The sequence below is a fragment of the Tyto alba genome, unplaced genomic scaffold, assembly GCF_018691265.1.
Source record: "Tyto alba isolate M040663 unplaced genomic scaffold, T.alba_DEE_v4.0 Super-Scaffold_2, whole genome shotgun sequence".
Taxonomy (NCBI): Eukaryota; Metazoa; Chordata; class Aves; order Strigiformes; family Tytonidae; genus Tyto; species Tyto alba.
The window spans coordinates 55,130,271-55,150,564 of NW_024881282.1; the positions used below are offsets into that span (position 1 = coordinate 55,130,271).

Consider the following 20,294-nt stretch of genomic DNA (forward strand, 5'->3'; position numbering starts at 1 on the left):
TACAAATATTTTCTCTGGATGAAAAAAAACCCTTTTAACTCGAACTCTTTGTTTAATTCAAAGCAAAAAGTTTCATCCCAATATCAAGTAATACTCATATTTTTGAAAATAAATCCAAGGAAATTTTCTGGGGAAAAAAAAAAAAAAAAAGTTTTAATTCTTAGCATTGCTAAACACGATAATAGTATTTCACTTCAAAGATAGCAAAAGAATGAATTTTAAAATTTCAAGTTTTTTTCCTGTGATGAGATGGAAGTATTTACAAAAATGTAAATGAAAAATTTGTTTAGTATTTGTAAACATTCAGACCTTCTCCCCAAATTACTGCTGTAATAAATGTTGCCTTGATGTAATTTTACTTAAAATGTTCCTTTGCTGATCCTTAGGAAAAAAATGTATGAAAGAGGTATCATAGCAGGGAAATATTTGACTATACTATCTACAGATTTATTCATTACAGGCAGCACCCTGAATTGTACCCTTACATAAATATTTCAGTTATGATGTAGCTAGACCTGTTAGCAATCTGTTTTTTTCTTTTCTCATTAAACAAAGGCAGCATGAAAAGCCAGAAGAATGGGTGTGAGATCAAATGAAAAAGATGAAGTAAAACCACACATAGCAGAGTACCAAGTGCTGGAAAGAGAAGAATGGCACAAAAAAAAAAAAAAAAAAAAAGACTGTTGTGTAGTATTGCTATATTGTTAATGTTTTAAACAAAATTATGGATAAAAAAGACAGCATTCAGCATTACACAGCACTGACAAAGTTTTCCAACTATAATCAAGGACAAAGATGAGCTCTTCTGTAATATTCACCCCAAAAGAGTACTCACTATAATATTAATATCCTTTAATACTGTCCCATCAATCCTTCCTTCCTTCTTCTGTAGGACAGGAAAACAAGCCAGATTCTTGTTTGCTTGTTTAGGGGTTTGGGGAAGAGGTTTGTTTTTAGTGTTTGGTTGGTTGTATTTTTGGGGGATTGCCCAGACATGGCAAGTTTACCTCTCCTTTGAGGGAAATAATTTTGTAGTTTCTTATCAGGAACAAGAAAACTGCATCTCTGCAGATATAAACAGCGGCAGTTAGGCCAGGACTGTAAGTTACAGCTTTTCAGATCAATGTATGTAATATTAGTCTCACCTACAAGATCTGTTAGCTGAGGTCAAATATGGATGTATCAGTTTAGGTAGGCAATAGATGAAGACACCAGAGGAAAGATAAATCTGTCTGATAGGTCTGAGCTCTGTACTTACAAATGACCTAAATCTAGAATGTATTATGAAACTAAAATTCCTTTAAACCTAATACTCCGTTTGAGATGTATTCCTTAAATTAATGATGTGTATTTACCACCACTGCTTCATTTTATCTGGTGTTTTCTTTCAGTATATTCCAATATTTTGATTTAAAATTTATGTATGTGGGAAATATTAATTGTTCTATAAACCATGAAATTAGTTTAAATTTACTCCCTAAATTATCTAGGAACCCTTCCAATCTGACGAGTAGGTTAAATATATTCCTGTGAGATCTGTGTATCTGCTTGGTTTTGAAGTCTTATAAAATAATGCATGTTTGTACTTTAACATATACAAATCTACATGAATTCCAGCTGTTTGCTTGCCATCATATGCTTTATAGCTATTCACAAATTTCATTTCACATCTAACAGCTTCTACAATTATTTATGCAATGCTCACATGCCAGCATGTATCTATATTCCTTGCATATTTTTTCTTTCTAGCAGAAGGAAGATTAAGCTGTTTGAGTACTGTAACACTGCCAAAATCATGCTATACATTAATGCACGTTAATGAACTAAAGGACTGCTAGATCTCTGAGCCTACTTTCCTGAAGCCTGAAGTAACTACATAACAGATGTTAAGTCAGGAAGCCCACAAGAATATTTACTCTGATCTCTCCCTTAGTACCTACAAACCATCAGCCACAAAAGACTATACACTCCCTAAACCAAATTTAAGACCATTATCATAATATGTTAACAGTCTCCTGGTTACATTTTTGTTTTATAACTTTCTGTTTGAAGCAAATGACCAGACTGCAAGAAGGTATAAAACAGCAACTGTAACTAGTTTCAGGAAGGGCTGTGCAGCAGGATACAGATGCTTTAGAAGGCAAGAAAAAAGAGCAGCTTTTCATATTCTTCATCGTATGTCAAGGGAAAGATGGCAAGAGTAATTTCAGCTATGTGAGCAGAGACTGGGTTACGCAATTGGGAGCTGTTTATGATGTTTTATACTAAGCCTATAATAATGTGATACCTACATTCTGTTTTGTGGCTCAGCAGAACATTCTCTTGCACATCATACAGTGCAAAATGTGAGGACAAAGCTTTTTTCGCTGGTCTTCAATGAATACCAAGACATCTCAGAAGAAATTGCTTACAAATTAGATTAATTACTTCTTACAATAACAAAGGTAGCAATAATCTATATTTTCCTCTAACTTTCAAGTTTACTTGGAAGTTGTAAATGAAAAGCAATAAATAGACTACATAACTGAATATTAAGCAGATTTGAAAAGCCAATGTTTGAAGAAATAATCACTTTTTCCCCCTTAAAAGATACTTATGGTGCTAATATGGTTTAAACATAACTCAAACATTAACATTTATTTTTAAATAAATGTAGTGCTTGCTATTTTTGTGGAAATTAAGAGGGCTCAAACTAGGCATAATAAATTTAATATTATTTCTCATACAGTTACTTTCTCAGAGATACACATGCACTCATGCACACATCTATAAATTTATTCACTTTTTTCAGCCTTAAGAAAATACACAGATCAAAAAAATATCTGACTGTGGAGACAATGCATCAACTTTATATCTAGTATCTCTAAAAGCTTAAAGGATGCAAACCAGACAATGATATTTCCATTTCATAATACCTTGAGGTAACAGTACAGGCACATCAATGTTAAGGCTATGAAATAGAATAAGGGAAGATTAATTTGGCATAAAATCTATATCTTGCTCAGCTCTCAGGTAGAATAACATTTATAAGTCTAAATGTATTAGGTACACTCCATTAATTTATAAGAGGAAGAGAATCTAGGACACTGTAATTCTTACTGCCCTTTCTCTTTTTCATCAATTTATTTCTTTCCAAAATGAAAAAAAAAAAAAAAAAAAAAAACCAAACCCAAAACTTTAGGCAGGTCTCCCATAAATAGACACCATTTTCTGTGAGGGATGAAGAAATGTTCTACAACTTAAATGTATAATAACCAGACAAAATGTTTACAGGCTAGGAATTGGTTTGTATCAGTATCAAACTGCCATAATTGCCTTTTATGTCCATAATGAAGTCATCTTGAGATCTATTCTATATTTACATTTACTGTAGGAATGAAAGTTTCTTTTTAAAGTGTGTATTTATACATATATATACATACGTATATATAGATATGTACACATATATACATATATATGTATTTGTCCTGGTTTGATTTCTCACTGCTATAATACAGTGATGAAATTAATGTTCATTTTCATCTGTAATCTGTTTCACATACAACTACTGTATTTATGCTTTTTATTTTGCTACCTGAATTATTTTTAGTATGGAACTAAAGATGAATCTTCTTGATATAAAGGCAAATTTTTAAACATATATTGACAATGTTTTACAGTGTTCATAGTGTCATTGATCCAAAGCAATCTGAAATGACTCAGGCTGAACAATATGACATTTATTTGAATAAAGTGAATTGTTGAAAGAAGTTGAAAATAAATGTAATAATAATATTTCAAGTAGCACTAATGCAATATTGTAGATTGCACCCTGTCAAGTCAAGTGATTTAAACACAAGTAAATTTTCAGCCATCTGCTCTGCAAAGACAATGCAGCTCTACAGAAAATTCAGAGTCAAAGCCAAAGGAGATCCAATAATTAACATTAGAATAAACTGCTTGCTAATATCAGACTTCCTTTTTCTTCCTTTTCCTTTTCCTTTTTTCTTCCTCTTTTCCTTTTTCTATTTCTTCTTTTTTCTTCTTTTTTTCTTCTGTCCTTTTTTATTTTTCTTTTTTTCTGCTTCTTCCTTTCCTTTTACCTTTTTTTTTTTTTTAGCAAAATAGAAAATCTATTTGCAGGACATAATTTGCTTTGTTTGGCAAAGAACCCCCAATATTTTGCTGTAGTAGAGCTTTATCTTTGACTTTAGAACAACTTCAACTGCAAAAGCCTTAAGCAAGTACTTACTACTGCTATTGGAAAGTCATCTCTGGCATCAAGAGTAAAAACAACTCAAAACTGTTTCTGATCATGTTTAAAACCTGTTCATTAAGTTGGAAAATCTTTAAAAATATGCCACTTTTCTCAAGCAGGACTAAGTCAGAATACTGAGCATTCTCTGAAAGTCTTATCTCTAGTTCAAAAACCTTTGGCTAAATACTTTTAATACTCTTGGGTAGGCATTTAGAGAAGGTAGACAGAAAAAAAATCCAAAAAATATTGAAGAATTTGAAAATATTAAAATTACATGCAATTATTTTTGTGTTAGATTCTTTATCACATTTCTGGGAACGGTAACCTATATTCCTGACACATGCCATGTGTTTGTGCAACAGCAGTGAAGGTAACATAGCTCAACAACTGTTGGAAAGCTTTCTCTGTAGTTCCTCTGTGCATTTGGCAGTATTTTTTTTCCAGTTATAACATTTACAACTAGCTTCACTAATTCCATAAACCTAGATAATATAGTAACCTTGACAGAAAGCAACGAGAAAAAAATTCTCTTGCAATAAATATCACCAAAAAGAAATGGCTAACACTGAGTTATGGTTGCTAATCTATGAATTAAGATAGCTCAGCAGCTGGAAAGCACAGACTCCCAGGGAGTTGGCAGTCAGTCGTTCAACCATCCGTCATACTTTGCTCACCACTTCCCCTCCTCTAACTACATTTCCTCAGTGTCATCACCCTGAATGCACCCATTCTCACTTGTGTCCTTAAGGATCCTTGAATTCTATTGTTTCTATCTTTTGATTACTAATGAGGATTAATTTGACCTTCAGATATTCCTTATGATTTAGAAATAGAGAAATACAGTAATCACGTGTGTGGTAACCCACAGGAGCCTGGCTGATAGTAAAGTGCCTCAACACACTGGCTGCTTCTTCACGGATCCTCCTCCCAAAAGGTTACACCTGACAATTTAGAACTGATGTGCTCAAGTCAGGAACATGTATGTCTGGCTGCAAATATGAGCTCTCTTTTTCTTGAAATGTTCAGAAGAAACAAAATAAGTTATCAGTGGTGCTGGTTCTTGCTTTAAATGCATTGCTGTTATGTAGAAATTACAGATTCTTGATCTGCTTTGGTAACTGGCGCTTTTTTCCCAGCGATACATCAGAGGTGTGAACCAAGGGCATTACATATTTTGATTAAAGTTGTTGTTTGGCTTATGGGTTTTTTTCTTGTTTGCTAGTATGCAAATGTGTATGGAGTTAGGGACCATATAATTTAGAAATCATCTTCAAGTTAGCAAGTTACTCTGTATCTATGAATTTAAAAAGTTGGAAAACTGCTCAGTTTGCTGATTACTATTTACATGGATACATACCAATGCTTTATATTAATTATTGTTTGCATGCTCTGCTACAGAATTTTTTTCATGAAAGGCTAAAACACTTGATCACAAAGCAGAAGGCTTTAAGATAATTTATGATATGTTTTTTAAATTGAAAATATGAAACTTCATACTATTCAATAAGAAATTAGTGTAATTCTATGAACTGCTGAACATTCAGCAATTTTCAGAAACATTTATGGTCACTGACTATAAAAAAAAGTTCTATCCCAAAATTAATTGCCCAAATTTTACATTGACACATTATTGTGAAATTAAGTCAGATGCAGAAAAATATTTCAGCATTTTTTTAAACTTTCCTTATATTTGCATTCCTGTTACCTTCAATATCACTGAGTAAAGTGACACCCATGCACAGATACTTGCAAAAACTAGTCTTTCAACTTGGAAAAAGGCAAGAAACAAGAAAGAAGAAAGGAGGGAAGAAGCTAATGATGAAATGGAACCAAAGTACCTATGAGAGAAGCATATAAATAGAGAGGAACATTGCAACACCAGGCACATATTTTTCACAAAGTGGCCTGCATGCCTCTCTAACAGGGATATCTGGAAATAGCATCAGCACATGATTTGTGCATCGCAAATGGTCTTCTCAGATAAATGTTCTTTTCTTCTCAGAAAACTGATGCAACCAGCTTGTACTTTAAGCAGTAAATGTCATGTAGTGTATCAACATGAACATTAGAAAATTCAGCGGCAAATACAAGGTACTTGAAAGAATTAATGAAGTTTCCTGCAGAAGAAAAGACAACGAATTTTTAAAGCATAATATTTAACCACAGTTAACTTCTCAGACTTCATAGGCTTGCATGAATCTAAATTAAAGCAGCTTTTCAGGCCCCAAAAATGTGTTAGGGATTTCATTTAAATAATGATACTGTTGACACACACAATGAACCTGTTCCATTCATGGTTACTTTTCTTTCAAATGAAAAACCAAACAAGGACTTACTAATTTTTCCTCTCTGGAAATACAGTAAAGATAATAATACAAGTATATAAATATTAGTAAATATAATTCTCCGTAGCAGTAGTTAACATGAAGGTATTAATAATAAATTTAACTAAATTTATATTCTTTTGGGGGTTTTACCAGGAATTTCAGGAGACATAACTCTAAGTATAGAAATGCTCCAATAAAAATATTTAGTGGTTTTCTTCCTGAGGTCTTATCCTTGAACTACTATCCATTCAATTCAGTGGCTGCTCCTTCTTTCTCTGTAGATGGCTGTAAGTGAAAGACTTGGTTCAATTTGGTAATACCTTTGTTTAAGCACTTTTACAGAAACAAGCATCATATTTCTGAAATGATTAAAATATATCCTATCTACTGTGTTTCCTTTCAGGGAACAAAGGAAAATACTAATCCGAAACTAGAGGCTCATTTATAGCTATCCAGTATTTCTATTAGTTTTTCTATATCAAAAATAATCTTACTAAAAACAATGCTATGCCCAGACATAGAGACTATATATTCACACAAATACACACACAGACAAAAAAAAATCCCACCCACTACTTTTCCTCATCTGACTGCTGGAAACCTAATAATAAAAATTAGTTGTTTTTTCCCGGGATAACGGAAAGCACTCATCCCATTGGTAAGCATTTTTCACCTGGAAACTTCTGAACGCACTCTTTCAAATTCAAAGAACTTGAAAATATGTAAATAATTGTTGGGAAGGAAAAACAAAGAAACAAACAAACAAACAATGCTTGCAAATATTTATTTTAATTCTTCATATACATTTTCCTAAACCATGTTATTAGCTAGTTACAAATATCTCCCTTTTTTCTTTCTTCCTCTTTGAGGAATTACTGTCTTTTCTACAAATCTGTGTATGCACATGTGAACACAGTATTTGTAAATGTTCATTACTTACCACTTCTTATTTATTATTTCCTATTATCATTCCTGATTTTTATACACCTTAAAAATCTCCAGCTATTTTTCCTGGAAGCAAAACAATACTTTGTCATTTGGAAGCCTAGCAGACACCAAAGAGACAAGAAGTCATAGCAAACACTTTCAGAAGACCTTGCTCAAGCTATTTAACAGTTCTTACGAATGTAGAGCATATTCTCTGTAACTCAAATCATTGCATTTTTCAGATAATGCATTCAATGTGAAAAATTCATCCAACTTCAGTTACGATTAATATTGTCATTTAAATTTCTTTGTCTTCTAAAAATTGCCCAGCATATTAACGTTCATACAATATAACATTTTTACCCTGCACATCATCCTACAGTTTATTTGTTTTCTTCCAGAATAATATTATAACTAAATCAACTTGGAAATGATTCCTTATATATTGTTACAGGCAATAATATGCAATTTCAGAGAAAGCACAAGATACGTGCTTCTTCCCAGTTGCTCCTTTATGATATTCCTTTCTGATCTCAATTATGCACTGTACAATTAAACTTCAAATTGAAAAGACTCAATCTACTACCTATGATGTTTCCGTAGACCACTTACTGTGAATTATGGATCATGAGTGGATCATTTAATCTAATCTACATATTCAGAATATATGTAATGAGAAGTATAAAGCTGGATGCATTTATAACTTGGAAGTGCCCTGAGAAGCCATCATATTTAGGTCATTGCCAATAATATTTTAAGAGTATTTCCTAATGCATTTGCTATTTAACACATACGTATCATTAAGCTTAAAATGTACTTTATAGAAAAAATCTTTCTAAAATATTATTTTATCATTATTTTCATTATAATTGTATTTTTAATAATATCCAGTAAAATACATATGGTGACTTTCAATGGTAACAATTAGAAGCCTAAGAGTGGGAATTTCCCAAATTCCTTTACAGCTCATAAATTAGATCATGTCTGAAGAACTGTGTAAGGTAAATATATGTGGATAATATTTAGTTCACAATGTACTTGGGGAATGGGAAGAGTGAGGGAAAGGGGAAGAGGGAAGAGGGAAGGGAAAGGTGAAAGGAAAGAGGAGTGGGAAGGGAATTTATTTGTGTTTCAAAGATATCATACAAAATGGGAACTGAGCATTCTCATTAGGTTTTAGCACCTGAGGTATTCTGAGTGTAAGTGCAGACAACGGTAGTATATTTTTGGGACCACACAAAGTACAGATTATGCATTTTTCCCAGATTTTGCAAAACGGAAGACTGGGAAACTGGGGTGGGGGATGGAGTGAGACATAACTACATTCAGTTCTCAGTTAAAACTGAGAATTTTGGGGGTGGGGGGGGTTCATATGTGAGCTTTTTTTCCTATTTTCAGACAAGTGAAAAAATAACGTGTATGTATATTGAGAAAGTTTGTTTAATTATAGAACGATATGTAAAGCTAACATTGAATATTTTGTCTTCTAGGTCAAAAATACTAAAAGCAATAAATTGTCAAAGAGCTAAAAACATGAAGAAAAAAAAATCAAAACTTGAATAATGCAAAGCCAGAAGTTATCCAAAGATTACCCCCTTGATCAACAATAGAAACAAGATTTATGTGATGGGTTTAAACTGTCAATGCATTTATTTTTTTTCAACTGTGCCTGAATCTGTAGCCTTTATTAAACCCTAAAGGAAGTGGAGCCTTTGTAAATAACTTAATGAACAGGTCCAGAATTCTGAAAGTGTCCCACAGGTTCAGATCATAACATTTTCCAATTTACTTAAACTTCAGACAAACTGCATTTAACTGCTTTCTAAAAATAATAATCTTCAGGAAAATATTTGCTGATTAAACAATAATTTAAGAATGAGTTCTAATAACTTCTCTCCTCATTCTTTTTTCCTTGCTTCTCCCTAGCCCTTTACAGCAAAATACACATACCTAAGAAAAACACTCTAACCAATAGAACTGAAAGAAAAAACAGATACATTTTTTTTTTAATCTATACATTATCTGAGCAGATGTCAAGTTATCTTTGCATATTTCCATACCTACCTCACATACTTTTTGTCATTGGAATTGGAGTTGAATTTGTCATCAAGTCGATACTTCCATCCACAATGGAAAGAGCTTTACCTGATGGGTCTTTCAAATTTTTAGATGTTTCCTATCTATAGTTACATGGTATTTCTTTTGTGAACTGAATCAACAGATACACTTTCCATGGGCTGTAATTAACCAAAACATGATAATTTATTTTCATGAGGGTTAAAGTATTCCTTCCCCTATGAAACCAGTATTTCACAAAATATGATCAAGTAAGGAATTAAAGAATAATGAAAAATTAGTAGAGGAAGGCTGTGACTTAAGCAGTGGAAAAGGAATATATTATAAGGGACTTGCCCAAATGTTTTTATAGCATTTGTGTTTTGCTTGGACTAGAGAGGAAACAACACGTATAATGTTCTCTATACAGTCCTTTCCCCTGTAGCAGCAGAGGATACATCTACATTGACAAGGTCTTCTAAAAATGGTGGTGTGGAGGGGTGGGGGAAGTCTAGATCGAGTCTGCCTACCTGAACAGGGAAGATTTGAGCTCTGCAGCAAAAAGTAACATGAAGTGGCTTAGTAACCTAGTGTCATCTTATTGCACTTGAAGATAAAATTTCTGTGGCTTTTGAACCAGGTGTATTTTCTTAGCTAGTGTGAAGAAATAGAACAACCCACCACTGGCAGAAACCTTATTCTCCAACAAGTAATGTCAAAGAGCTTACTTCTAATGATGGTGATACATCATAAATTCAAAATAATTTGGTGTCCATTAAAATATAGGTTTCTCATTATTTGTATTACAGATGTTGCCTAAACATCATGCATTCCTGAAGCCACCTTTCGTCTAAGGAGTTACGTTGATATTCTTCAGCCAGAACATATTAAAATAATCCAATGAAATTTACCCACTACTGCAAGGATTTAACAGGTGTGCCTGTGAGGAGAATATTACTTAGGTTTAGTAATGAAAGTCTTATTTTCCTCCCACAGGAGGAACTATGTTTATTTAGTGGGTTTTAATACATCTTACTGAAAAGCAATTGGTTGAGAAAATTGACTGATCTAGGCAATATGTTTATTGTCAGGTAAATGTACCTTGCAGCAATATGTTACCTTGTCAGGTAAATTTTTTTATAACAACAGGAGAAATGATACAGAAGAAATTCTATGATACAAAATTGTTCTTGTCTTAATCCCATATGCCACTTCAGCTCTGTTTCTCTGAGCATAGGGTCAAGTGCTTTGCACTCAAGTTACTGTTTACATTTGAGTAAGTAAATATGAAAACCTTCTAAATCACAATTGCAATGGTTTATATAACCTTGCACACTCTTTGCACAGGTATAAACTATGGCACTGTGTGAAAGACAAGAGAATCACTCCCACATGTACTATCTTTGTGACATGCTATTTGATTTTTAACGAACGATACATAAAATTAGAACTAGCATTGCATGAAACACTCTTATGTTTTAACATCCATTCTATTCCCAAGCTGAAATAAAAATTTAAAGTCTGAGAATTTTTAGTTGAATTAAAACTCTGACATATCTCAAATGTCTCCTGTTGTGCAAATAAGCAAATTAGAAATATAACTATCTGTCATTCCCATGATCTAATTCTTTCTCTTAGCTTTTCAAAGTAATTGCAAATATTTTGTTCCAGGTCATTCAGTACTATATTACATTTCATTACCAAACCATCTTAAAAAAATTGAAGCTCTACAGTTTTTTAATTTAGTATGAGCCCAATTGCTGGACTGTGTTGCTCATTACTGCATATGCAGTCACATAACACACATTGGACCTCGCTCTGAGATGAACTGCCCCATCACATTCTGGGAGTTGTAGTTCTTCTGCAAGCCCAGCCCACATGAGGAAATGTTTGTGGGGCATTTTTGTCAAACTTTTTTTTCTTTTTTAAAGATTTCCAGGAACTTTCTATAATAATAAAAATATGTTAATCAAAATGATTATTCAGGCCATCAGTCCCTTACAACCACCATCTTTAATGTTGACTAGATTCTCTTCTCAGTGAGAATCATACAATTTCAGATCACAATCTGTTACATACATACTCACTTGTCTATAAGACTACTGGTTAGATAGCTTGTTGCTTCACTGAATAATCAAGACAATCCCTACAGTCACAGTACCTGATTCTCCACTACTCTGCACTTTGCATCACCAGAACTCTGTGGAATCCAATAAATTAAAATTAAAGTTAGGAGACTCATACTTAAGGTCAAATTACACAGTACCCTTAAATTTATATTTTTTATTTATGAAGCAGATATAAGCTTACTGAACAATAAATCAAAATTTTAATCAAAAGATTACTTTAATAAAGTGACTACCACCAGTTTTGCTCAAATACTGTAAATCCTCAAAGCTAATCTTCTATATATTATTTTGGGGAAAATACATTAATCATTTATGGATAATGTCTTTTTAAGGTTGATATAAATAAAAATGAGATTATAATGAGTGCCTCTGGGAGCACTTAAGCCATTGAAGGTACACTGTCAAGAGACCTTGATGCTATAAAGACCTATGGATAAACATATTTTCATAAATATATAAGCATATTTGTATGTTGGCTTTAAGCAGGTGAAAAATGTATTTTAACTTTGAACTGTATGAGATCCCTAAGGTATTTAAAATTAAGCACATATTGCAGGATTGGTACCATGATGCTCATACTTGGAATGGAGTCCCAGGCAGTTATTTTACATATCTCTGATAAGAGCATAGCATCATCAGTGAAGACTATCATTCATCACTATGATATCAATGGAACTGTTGGAAGTTTTCATACCATTATCTTTTTTTTTTTTTTTTTCCCAGTGTCACTAGCCAAACTGTGAGTCTAGAACATTCAGCTACAAATTTACAAATTCAAAGACAACCTGTAGATTCACCATATGTAGCACATGACCTAATGTTCTTTATCAACACTGTAGCTATTTTACTTAAATTCTTTTATTTTACTGCATTTTGCTGGGCAGATGTCCAGGTAAACTAACTAAATAACTAAGTAGCTAACTAAATAAAAAATCTTATTTCACAGTAAGTAATGTCCTGCTGCTTCTCACCAGCTTTAATACCTTATGTTCCTCAATTAAATGTTTCATGGCAACAGTTATAGAGCCTTGTTTTTTTTTTTATGGATTGAGTATTTCCTGCAAAGACAGCCTATAAGGAAAATTATCCAGAAGTAAAACCTCCTGCACTTTGTTGACTTACTTGCTGCTCTGGAAATTACAACTATTTTGATTAGGCAAGCAACAACAGATTTAGCTACTTAATTGCACACACTCACGAGCTCAGCAGTGTCACAAAAAGGACATCCTCCTTCTTCTCTTGTGCCAGTCCTAGCCCAGAAGCCATTGCAGAGTCCTTGGGAAATCCTGACATTAATTTATATTCTATGATGTAGAAAATAACTAGTATATAAAAGCTAGGACACATCTGAAAATCTGGAAGAAGCATGTGTGGGACACAGAAGCTAATTCTTATAAAAGAAGAAAAAACTTCAGTCAAGTAAGTTCTGTTCCTGGAAAAGTCCTCTGTAGGAGAGCAGTATGAGTAAGGTTTGTACCATGACAAAATTGGTAAAGGTGATATTGACAGAGAAGTGTTTGTGGATCTTGCTACAAAGAGGCTGAAGTGTACTCAACTTTCAAATCATTCACAGAACAGAAGAAAATATAACAGATCCACAGATTTCTCTCAGCTTACAATCAGCTACGGAAGAATGTAATCTTGGTCAATTATTAGACAAACCATCTATTCTCCCAGTTGTGTTTTCTTCTTATCTGGTGATGGAAGAGAGGGAATTATAAGTATGAGGAAGGTCATTGAAAGATTAGAGAAGATTTACAAGTTAATAGGTAAACTTAAAATTACCAGGTATTTTTAATAGTATCAAAACTAGTACAACCAAGTCAGTGTCACTGAAACACGGGAGAATTATAACCCGTGCCATATACAAGAAGAATATTAAATAAGAAAAGCAAAGCTTAACCTGAACAAGCTCAAAATCATTAACCATGGGTGCACATCTCTAACAGGAATGTTCTTAAAATCAGTCTCTAGGAAGTAAAATATAATGTATTAGTAAAGGGCAACAATTGTGTAGGGTCACCTCAGATCTGTGCAAAATGGACATCCGAATTCTTCCTCTAGGTTCCTTTAGCACTCAAAAGACAGAGCAGTCTTTCTAAAACACGATTTATTTGATGCGTTTCAGATATTTAACTTAGGAAGGGATGAATCAGAAATTCCCATTTTTATTGACTGACAAGAGGAGATACCTAGACAACTGATTCAGATGTAGGCGTCTATGTTGAGGAAGACTAAACACATGAATCCTGTCCATATAATCTCTAGTTACTATTGTTAAAAAGCTGTAAGGGTATCACTGGTTCCTTCAAAGTTTTCTAAAAGTCAAAACACTTAATGATAAGTGTTTCAAAACAGTATACATAGAAAATTATACAGGGCACATGTTTCCATCATCAGTGGGAAAGTGTTGTAAGAAGTATTTGAACTAGATGAGGAAATCCACACCTTATTTCACAATACAGTCTCCTATTTTAACCACATTCTTTTATTTGGTTGTCTAGTCATAGTATGTATTCATCTGAACAAAAGTCAGGTAAAACTGAAGTGAAAATGCTTAACTGTTTCTTGACAATTAAAAAAAAAAAAAAAAAAAAAAAAAAAAACACACCAACAAAAAACTGCCAAAATTTGTGGAAAAGAAAGGTAAGATTTTTTTTTTGTTTGTATACACCAACTAAGCATATATTACCCACTAAAGCTGCAGTTGTTTGTGCTCTTTGACATACGTAATCTTAATAGAGTATCAATGTTAGATTAAAAGGTTCTAACTGATCAAAAACTATTCCTATGGTATATATCCTTATCTACATGTGTCATATGTGATCTCTGCAAAAACTTCAAAATCAGTTAATCAATTAAAAGAGTGCTTAAAATAACCATGAAAGACAATTTAAAACCAACTCATTCTTTGATTTCTGTAGTTTCCCTGGCATCAGCATAAACCTGCCACCAAGTCCCTGGTCCACTTACCTCTGTTAATGACTATAGATCTACATATCTTTATGAATCACAGTAAAAGTCTCAGCTGTTGCTATTTGATACTGGCTTAGAATATCTTCTAAACATATCAGTACAACTCTGTTTCCCTTGAATATACCCTTCAAAATAAACAAGGGAATAGTTCTTAGACATTCCAAAACAATGGACCAGTAAAATTCTATAATAAGTTCTTTGTAAAGTGTTGGGTTTATTATTTCATTTGAAGTGCTGGTGTGACTACAATGGTATACACAGACTTTTCCTTCCCTACAGTGCTTCTCTGGTATCTGCTTAAGTATCTCATGATTCCCAGTTGTGCTAGACCATTGTTTCATTACCTTTGAATCACCCGACACACATCACAAATACAACCATTGTATGATGAAGTGATATGAAACACTACATGGGAACTAATCCAACATTACTAGTACATACAAAATAAGAATTCTCTTGTCAAGGTTTTACAAGTTCAATGAACATATCAAAGGCCTAAGTTTGTCCCTTGATATATTTCTTAAACAAACCCAAAGTTTTAGCCCCTTAGAAAATTTATTTTATGATGCCTGTTATTTATTGTTGTTTGACTTTGACCCATTACTTGAAACTAAGTGGGACAGAAAGCGAACTTTCTTTGCAGAAAAAAAAAAAAAAAAAAAAGCTGTCAATATTGATTACTTATGGAAAACCCTGGCTATAAAACCAAATGAAGATGAAGACAAAGTCTTAAATAGGGAGAGTGCTTAACTAACATTCATTATGTAATCCATGTTGCCTACTTGTATGTAAATGAGAACTGTTTTAGTAAAGGGCTTGGGTTAATTAAATTTAAGTTACCACAAATACTTCTATGATATGCATCAAATCATTACTAATAACCTATGGTTTGGAAACTGAAAGAGCTTGGTAGAAGCACAGTGGGAATTCCTTGATGCTTAATGTCCTTCTGACAATTATTCAAAATTAACATAAGTGTACAATAAAAGACAAAAAGACCTTATTTCTCTCAGTGGCAGCATGTCATTAACTTTGAGACTGGCTTCCTGAGTGTGGCTCAGTAGATCCCAGTAAAAACTATGTTTAATGAAAACTTGACAAAACTGGATCCCCAAAAGGCACTGGATATTTAACAATTAGATCTTATCTGTTCAGCCAAACACAAGTTGCAGAGTAAAAAAACAGCTTGCTTCTGTAGATGGGATAAAAATCCTGTTTGAAAAAAAATGTATAAAACCATCCACAACAGATTGGCTTTTTTTTATCTTTCTTCCTGTGACCATTTTAAAGGGTGTTTTCTAAACATTAGGGAAGGCCTCTTTAAAACAGCCATTACTACCACAAAATACTGCCCTACAAGGTACAGTTTTACTAAAACTCAAAGTCTTCCAAGAAAGGTAAGAAGAGGCTGTATTACCCTTCAGAGGTTTTATCAGGCTTCCTTAGCATTCATGTCTTCTGTTTTAAAAACCGAACTACTACAGATTTGTAATATTTTTGTTACTCTTGATACCTCTTTTTTGTACTTATCTCCATTTGCTAGTAAGATTCAAAATGCTCTGTTCTTCTGTCACCTCATTATGACTTCTTTTCCTTTATCTGTGAGTCTCAAATTAACTTGACATAGATGTTTTACATATATTTTAGGCTAAATGTGAAGTATTCCCTCATGCCCATGAGGCATTCAGAAAGTTGATAAGTTCTGCTTTCAAGGACACTCTAAATGAGGTTATTAAAATGCAACACTTTGCATATTCTGATGGAGAAAAATGCTTGTCCCTGACAACAAAGGACATAGGTCACTTTAAGAAAGCTTCTCAGTCTCCTTATCCATGGCCACTGAATTCCTTGTGCTAGTATTTCTAAAACCAAAATAAGAAAAAGTTACCAGGGAGGAAGAAAAGCATAGGAGCCCAGGTCCTGTCCAAAAGTAAAAATCCATAACCATCTGTTGTTTGTGTTACATGGATTTCACAACTGTCATCTCCACTGTGCACGCCATTTCATCTTCACAGCAATATCACCAAAACACCCACTGAGATAAAAATCACAAATATTTTGAACATACCATATGATATGTTATTTTCCAAACTAATATTTGACAAAGTCAAAATGAGAACTTGTCTATAGGCTACTTTTGCGTTGTCACCTGAAAAAACCTTTAAGGGTTTGCTACTTTTTGGAAATACTTAATCTCAAACTTGAATAACCTAAGAAATAGAGAAGAAGAGACACTAAGCTACTAAATGCTGAATCTTTCAATTATAAGTGTGTTTTGAAAAATTATAATGGCCACTACTTACACTTTTATAGCATCTTTCTTCAAAAGGGGTCCTAATGTGCTTTTAAAATTATTTTCTTAGAAATATCACCTAGAATTAAATGGACCTTTCTTTTTTGAACTTCAGACAGGCAAGACTATCCCACATTTCATGGCTGGGTGTGGCTTGAAGGATTTGTCAGGTCTCAAACTAATCTCTATAACCCAATGTCACACACAAAAAGTTGCTTTGGAAAAAAAGCCCAAACAAAACAACAAAAGAAAAACCTCAAACTGAAATTGTCCTTGGAAAAATGACAGAAAAAGAGTTAAAGACAAGCTAGTAAACTAACGGCTTTTTCCCTAAGGAAATCTAAAACTCAAGGTCAGCTGTGTCTGAAATCACCAGACCTGTCACATGGCTTTCATAGCTGCTACTAAGGCTCCTATCAAACCTACACTGAAAGCACTGAAAACATTTTTACTGGAAACAGATCGAGCTCCAATAAGAAGCTCTCTAATCATGTCTGGCTGTTAACTCTGTGCAAAGTGAGAGAACAAGTTTTGAAAAAGAATGAACTGAAAGAACTTGAGGTCAAATGTATTTAATCTTTCTCTTGAATTCCTTAATGTTTGTGCATTTTAGAGCATAAATATGGCTCTATAAATATATGAATAGACATATAGTTTATGCATGTAAGAATACATACATGCACACACATTTTATATACATATGTTCATACACATAGAGAAACAGAGGTTGCTCTGTCAGGATAACTCAACTAATTTCATTTTATCCCAGCTTCTGTCCTACAGTAACAGAAGTCTGGTGGTCTCAGTCACAGTCCCTTGGGTGTAGGAGTCCATCGCAAAACCATCATCCTTAATTTAATACAATTGACAGTCTCTGCTCAAGAGAGGCAGAAGAAAGAGTTGCCATGGAGACTGAACTATCGCTGTTCTCCAGAGGATGCTTTTTCAAGCACAGGCTGAACAGTAGAGGCTGTGCAATACCTGTAACCTTGGTCATATCACAGGATTTTGCTTTTTGGGATGGCTTTTTAGTAGGTTCTAACAAACATCCAGGAGTGGAAGGGGGGGAAGAGAGAGACTTTATGAAAACAAACAAACAAAACCTCCAAAACCAGCAAAAAACAGTATGAAAGTGCATATTATGCCAGATTGAGAGGGGAAAAGAGATTCATACTGATTTATCAGATTTGTCACCTCTGCTTAGTGCTTTCCTAACGGGGTGAATGCTGTGCTTGACCTATTTGCTGGAATTAACCAGGACTGCAGGAGACCATATGGATTGCCAGATGGTCTGCTATAATTTAATGCCATTTATTCTAAGTATGAAGTAAGTGATAAACATAATTAACATTCTTTTAGCTCCTTACTGGATGCCTTTTATTAGTTTCTTTTTTTTCTCAGGCATTGAAAGGTAAGTTAATACCTTGTTACTGAAACACAGATGCCAGCTAATTACTGCAAGAGGCTGCAGCCTCCAAAGCAAAGAGTGTCTGCACAGACTCTAACTTATTCACTGACCCCACTGTGATGATTAATAGGTTGAACGCTAAGCTCTAATGAGGATGACAGATCTTAGATGTTTTCAGGTTATCTTAATTAGTAGTATGATGAACAGAGTGTTCATCACAGATGTACATATCACACTTCATAGTAAACAATACACCTTGTACTCACGGTCTAAACGTGTATTTCGCATTACAGTACATCAAATGCTAAGGAATCAAACCACCTTCAGAAAGTAAAAACAATGGAGTGATTTCCTTCAGAAATGTTTTTCCTGATTGCTATTTCATATTCTGCCAGTGATTGTCTAAATGGCCTATTTTTTAGGAAGTAGTTCCAGAGAAGCTATGGCTTCAAAGAGTGTTTATATCAGGCAGGGTCGTCATTCTCAGCATTTTGAAACCACAAGTCTGTAACAAGATATCCAAACAACTTTACCTACTGTTCCTGTGCTGATAATCTTCATAGTGACTGGGGCAGATGTTAGCAGAATGAAGAGCAAACCATTTTGTATTTTTAATGTCAATGTACAGGTGAAGTTAGTATGCTGGTACTCAGAACAGTAAAACAAGTATGAAAGAAAAAGTGGAAGTACTAAATGCTTTGTATTTTACATGAAAAGTTCTGCACATTGAACCTCATAGATAAAAATGACCACAACAAAATGTCCTCAGATTTGCATCTGTACTGTTAATAAAACTTGGGTGAACTTTGAGATGACACAAACAGCATAAATTAAATGTTATTTGGTGATTAAAACAAAAGAACAGCACCTGCACTATAATGCAAGTCTGCCCTTAGAAGATTTATCTCAGATTAGAAAACGTGGTGAAAAAATGTCCAGGTCAAAAGTCATAGAATAAGGAAAGCAGAAACAAACTCCAGCTTTTCAAGTCCTGTGCTCTTCTCTTGTTCCAGATGTGTCCATCACTTGTTCAGGAGCCTCCACAGTTACACACATACACTCCACAGTGCGAGTGCTGATGCATCCTTAAGAAACAACTACATTAGGGGGGACCTGAATGTGACGGGACATACCTGCTCTTTTACTCCACTCTTGATTGCATTAGCTCAAGTTACTTCTTCACCTGGTGAATCACTTTGTTATTTTTGTTGGTCCTATAAAATCATTTACTATTCTCTACTAGTATACGGATAAAAATGGGATGAAGTATCTGAAAAGCAAGTTTTGGTTGATAGTGACATCATTTTTCAAGATGTCTTTATAAGGTCCACGTCTCTGCCAGCATCTGAAAAAATGATCCATTGTTCCATTCCATTAACTGAAAAAAATTTACCTGAGGTGCTTAAGCTAACGATATGGTGGTCGCAGGTTCATTTTTATAGTCAGAGGGGAAAAACAGGTACTTAGAGAGAGCAACCCAGGTAGCCTGAGTTCCGCTATGTAGGCACCTACCTCTCTTCCCTGACTGCTAAAGGAGTGAGGGTCATTCAGGCGTCAGAAATTAGGTAGGTTGAAATCAGAGATAAAAAATTACCATGCCAAAAATGAGACTTCATGTTTCCTTCAATAGATTGTTCACTAGACCTGATAATACTGTACTTTACTATTACATAGATACCACTTCAAAAAATATTGGAGTTATGTTCTTCAGTAATTAAAGATATTGAATCTCAATGTGTTATTGGCACAATGTTTTCATTTTCTATGTATATATACTTATACATATGTACATATACATACACACACACACATATAAATGTATGCATTTAATTGCTCCATCATTGCAAACAGTCTGAGATGTTCCAAGTGATCACCTCATAACATCCAAAGAAAGGGCAATGCCAGATTTATTGTCCAAAATAACCTCTTATTGGGACCTCTG

General features: G+C 33.8%; 1 protein-coding gene across 4 annotated transcripts in view; it reads right to left on the reverse strand.

Annotated features, from left to right (window-relative positions):
* The window catches only part of SLC16A7 (solute carrier family 16 member 7), an 86,676-nt gene that overhangs the window by 13,770 nt on the left and 52,612 nt on the right, over positions 1-20,294 (reverse strand). The window lies entirely within an intron of this gene.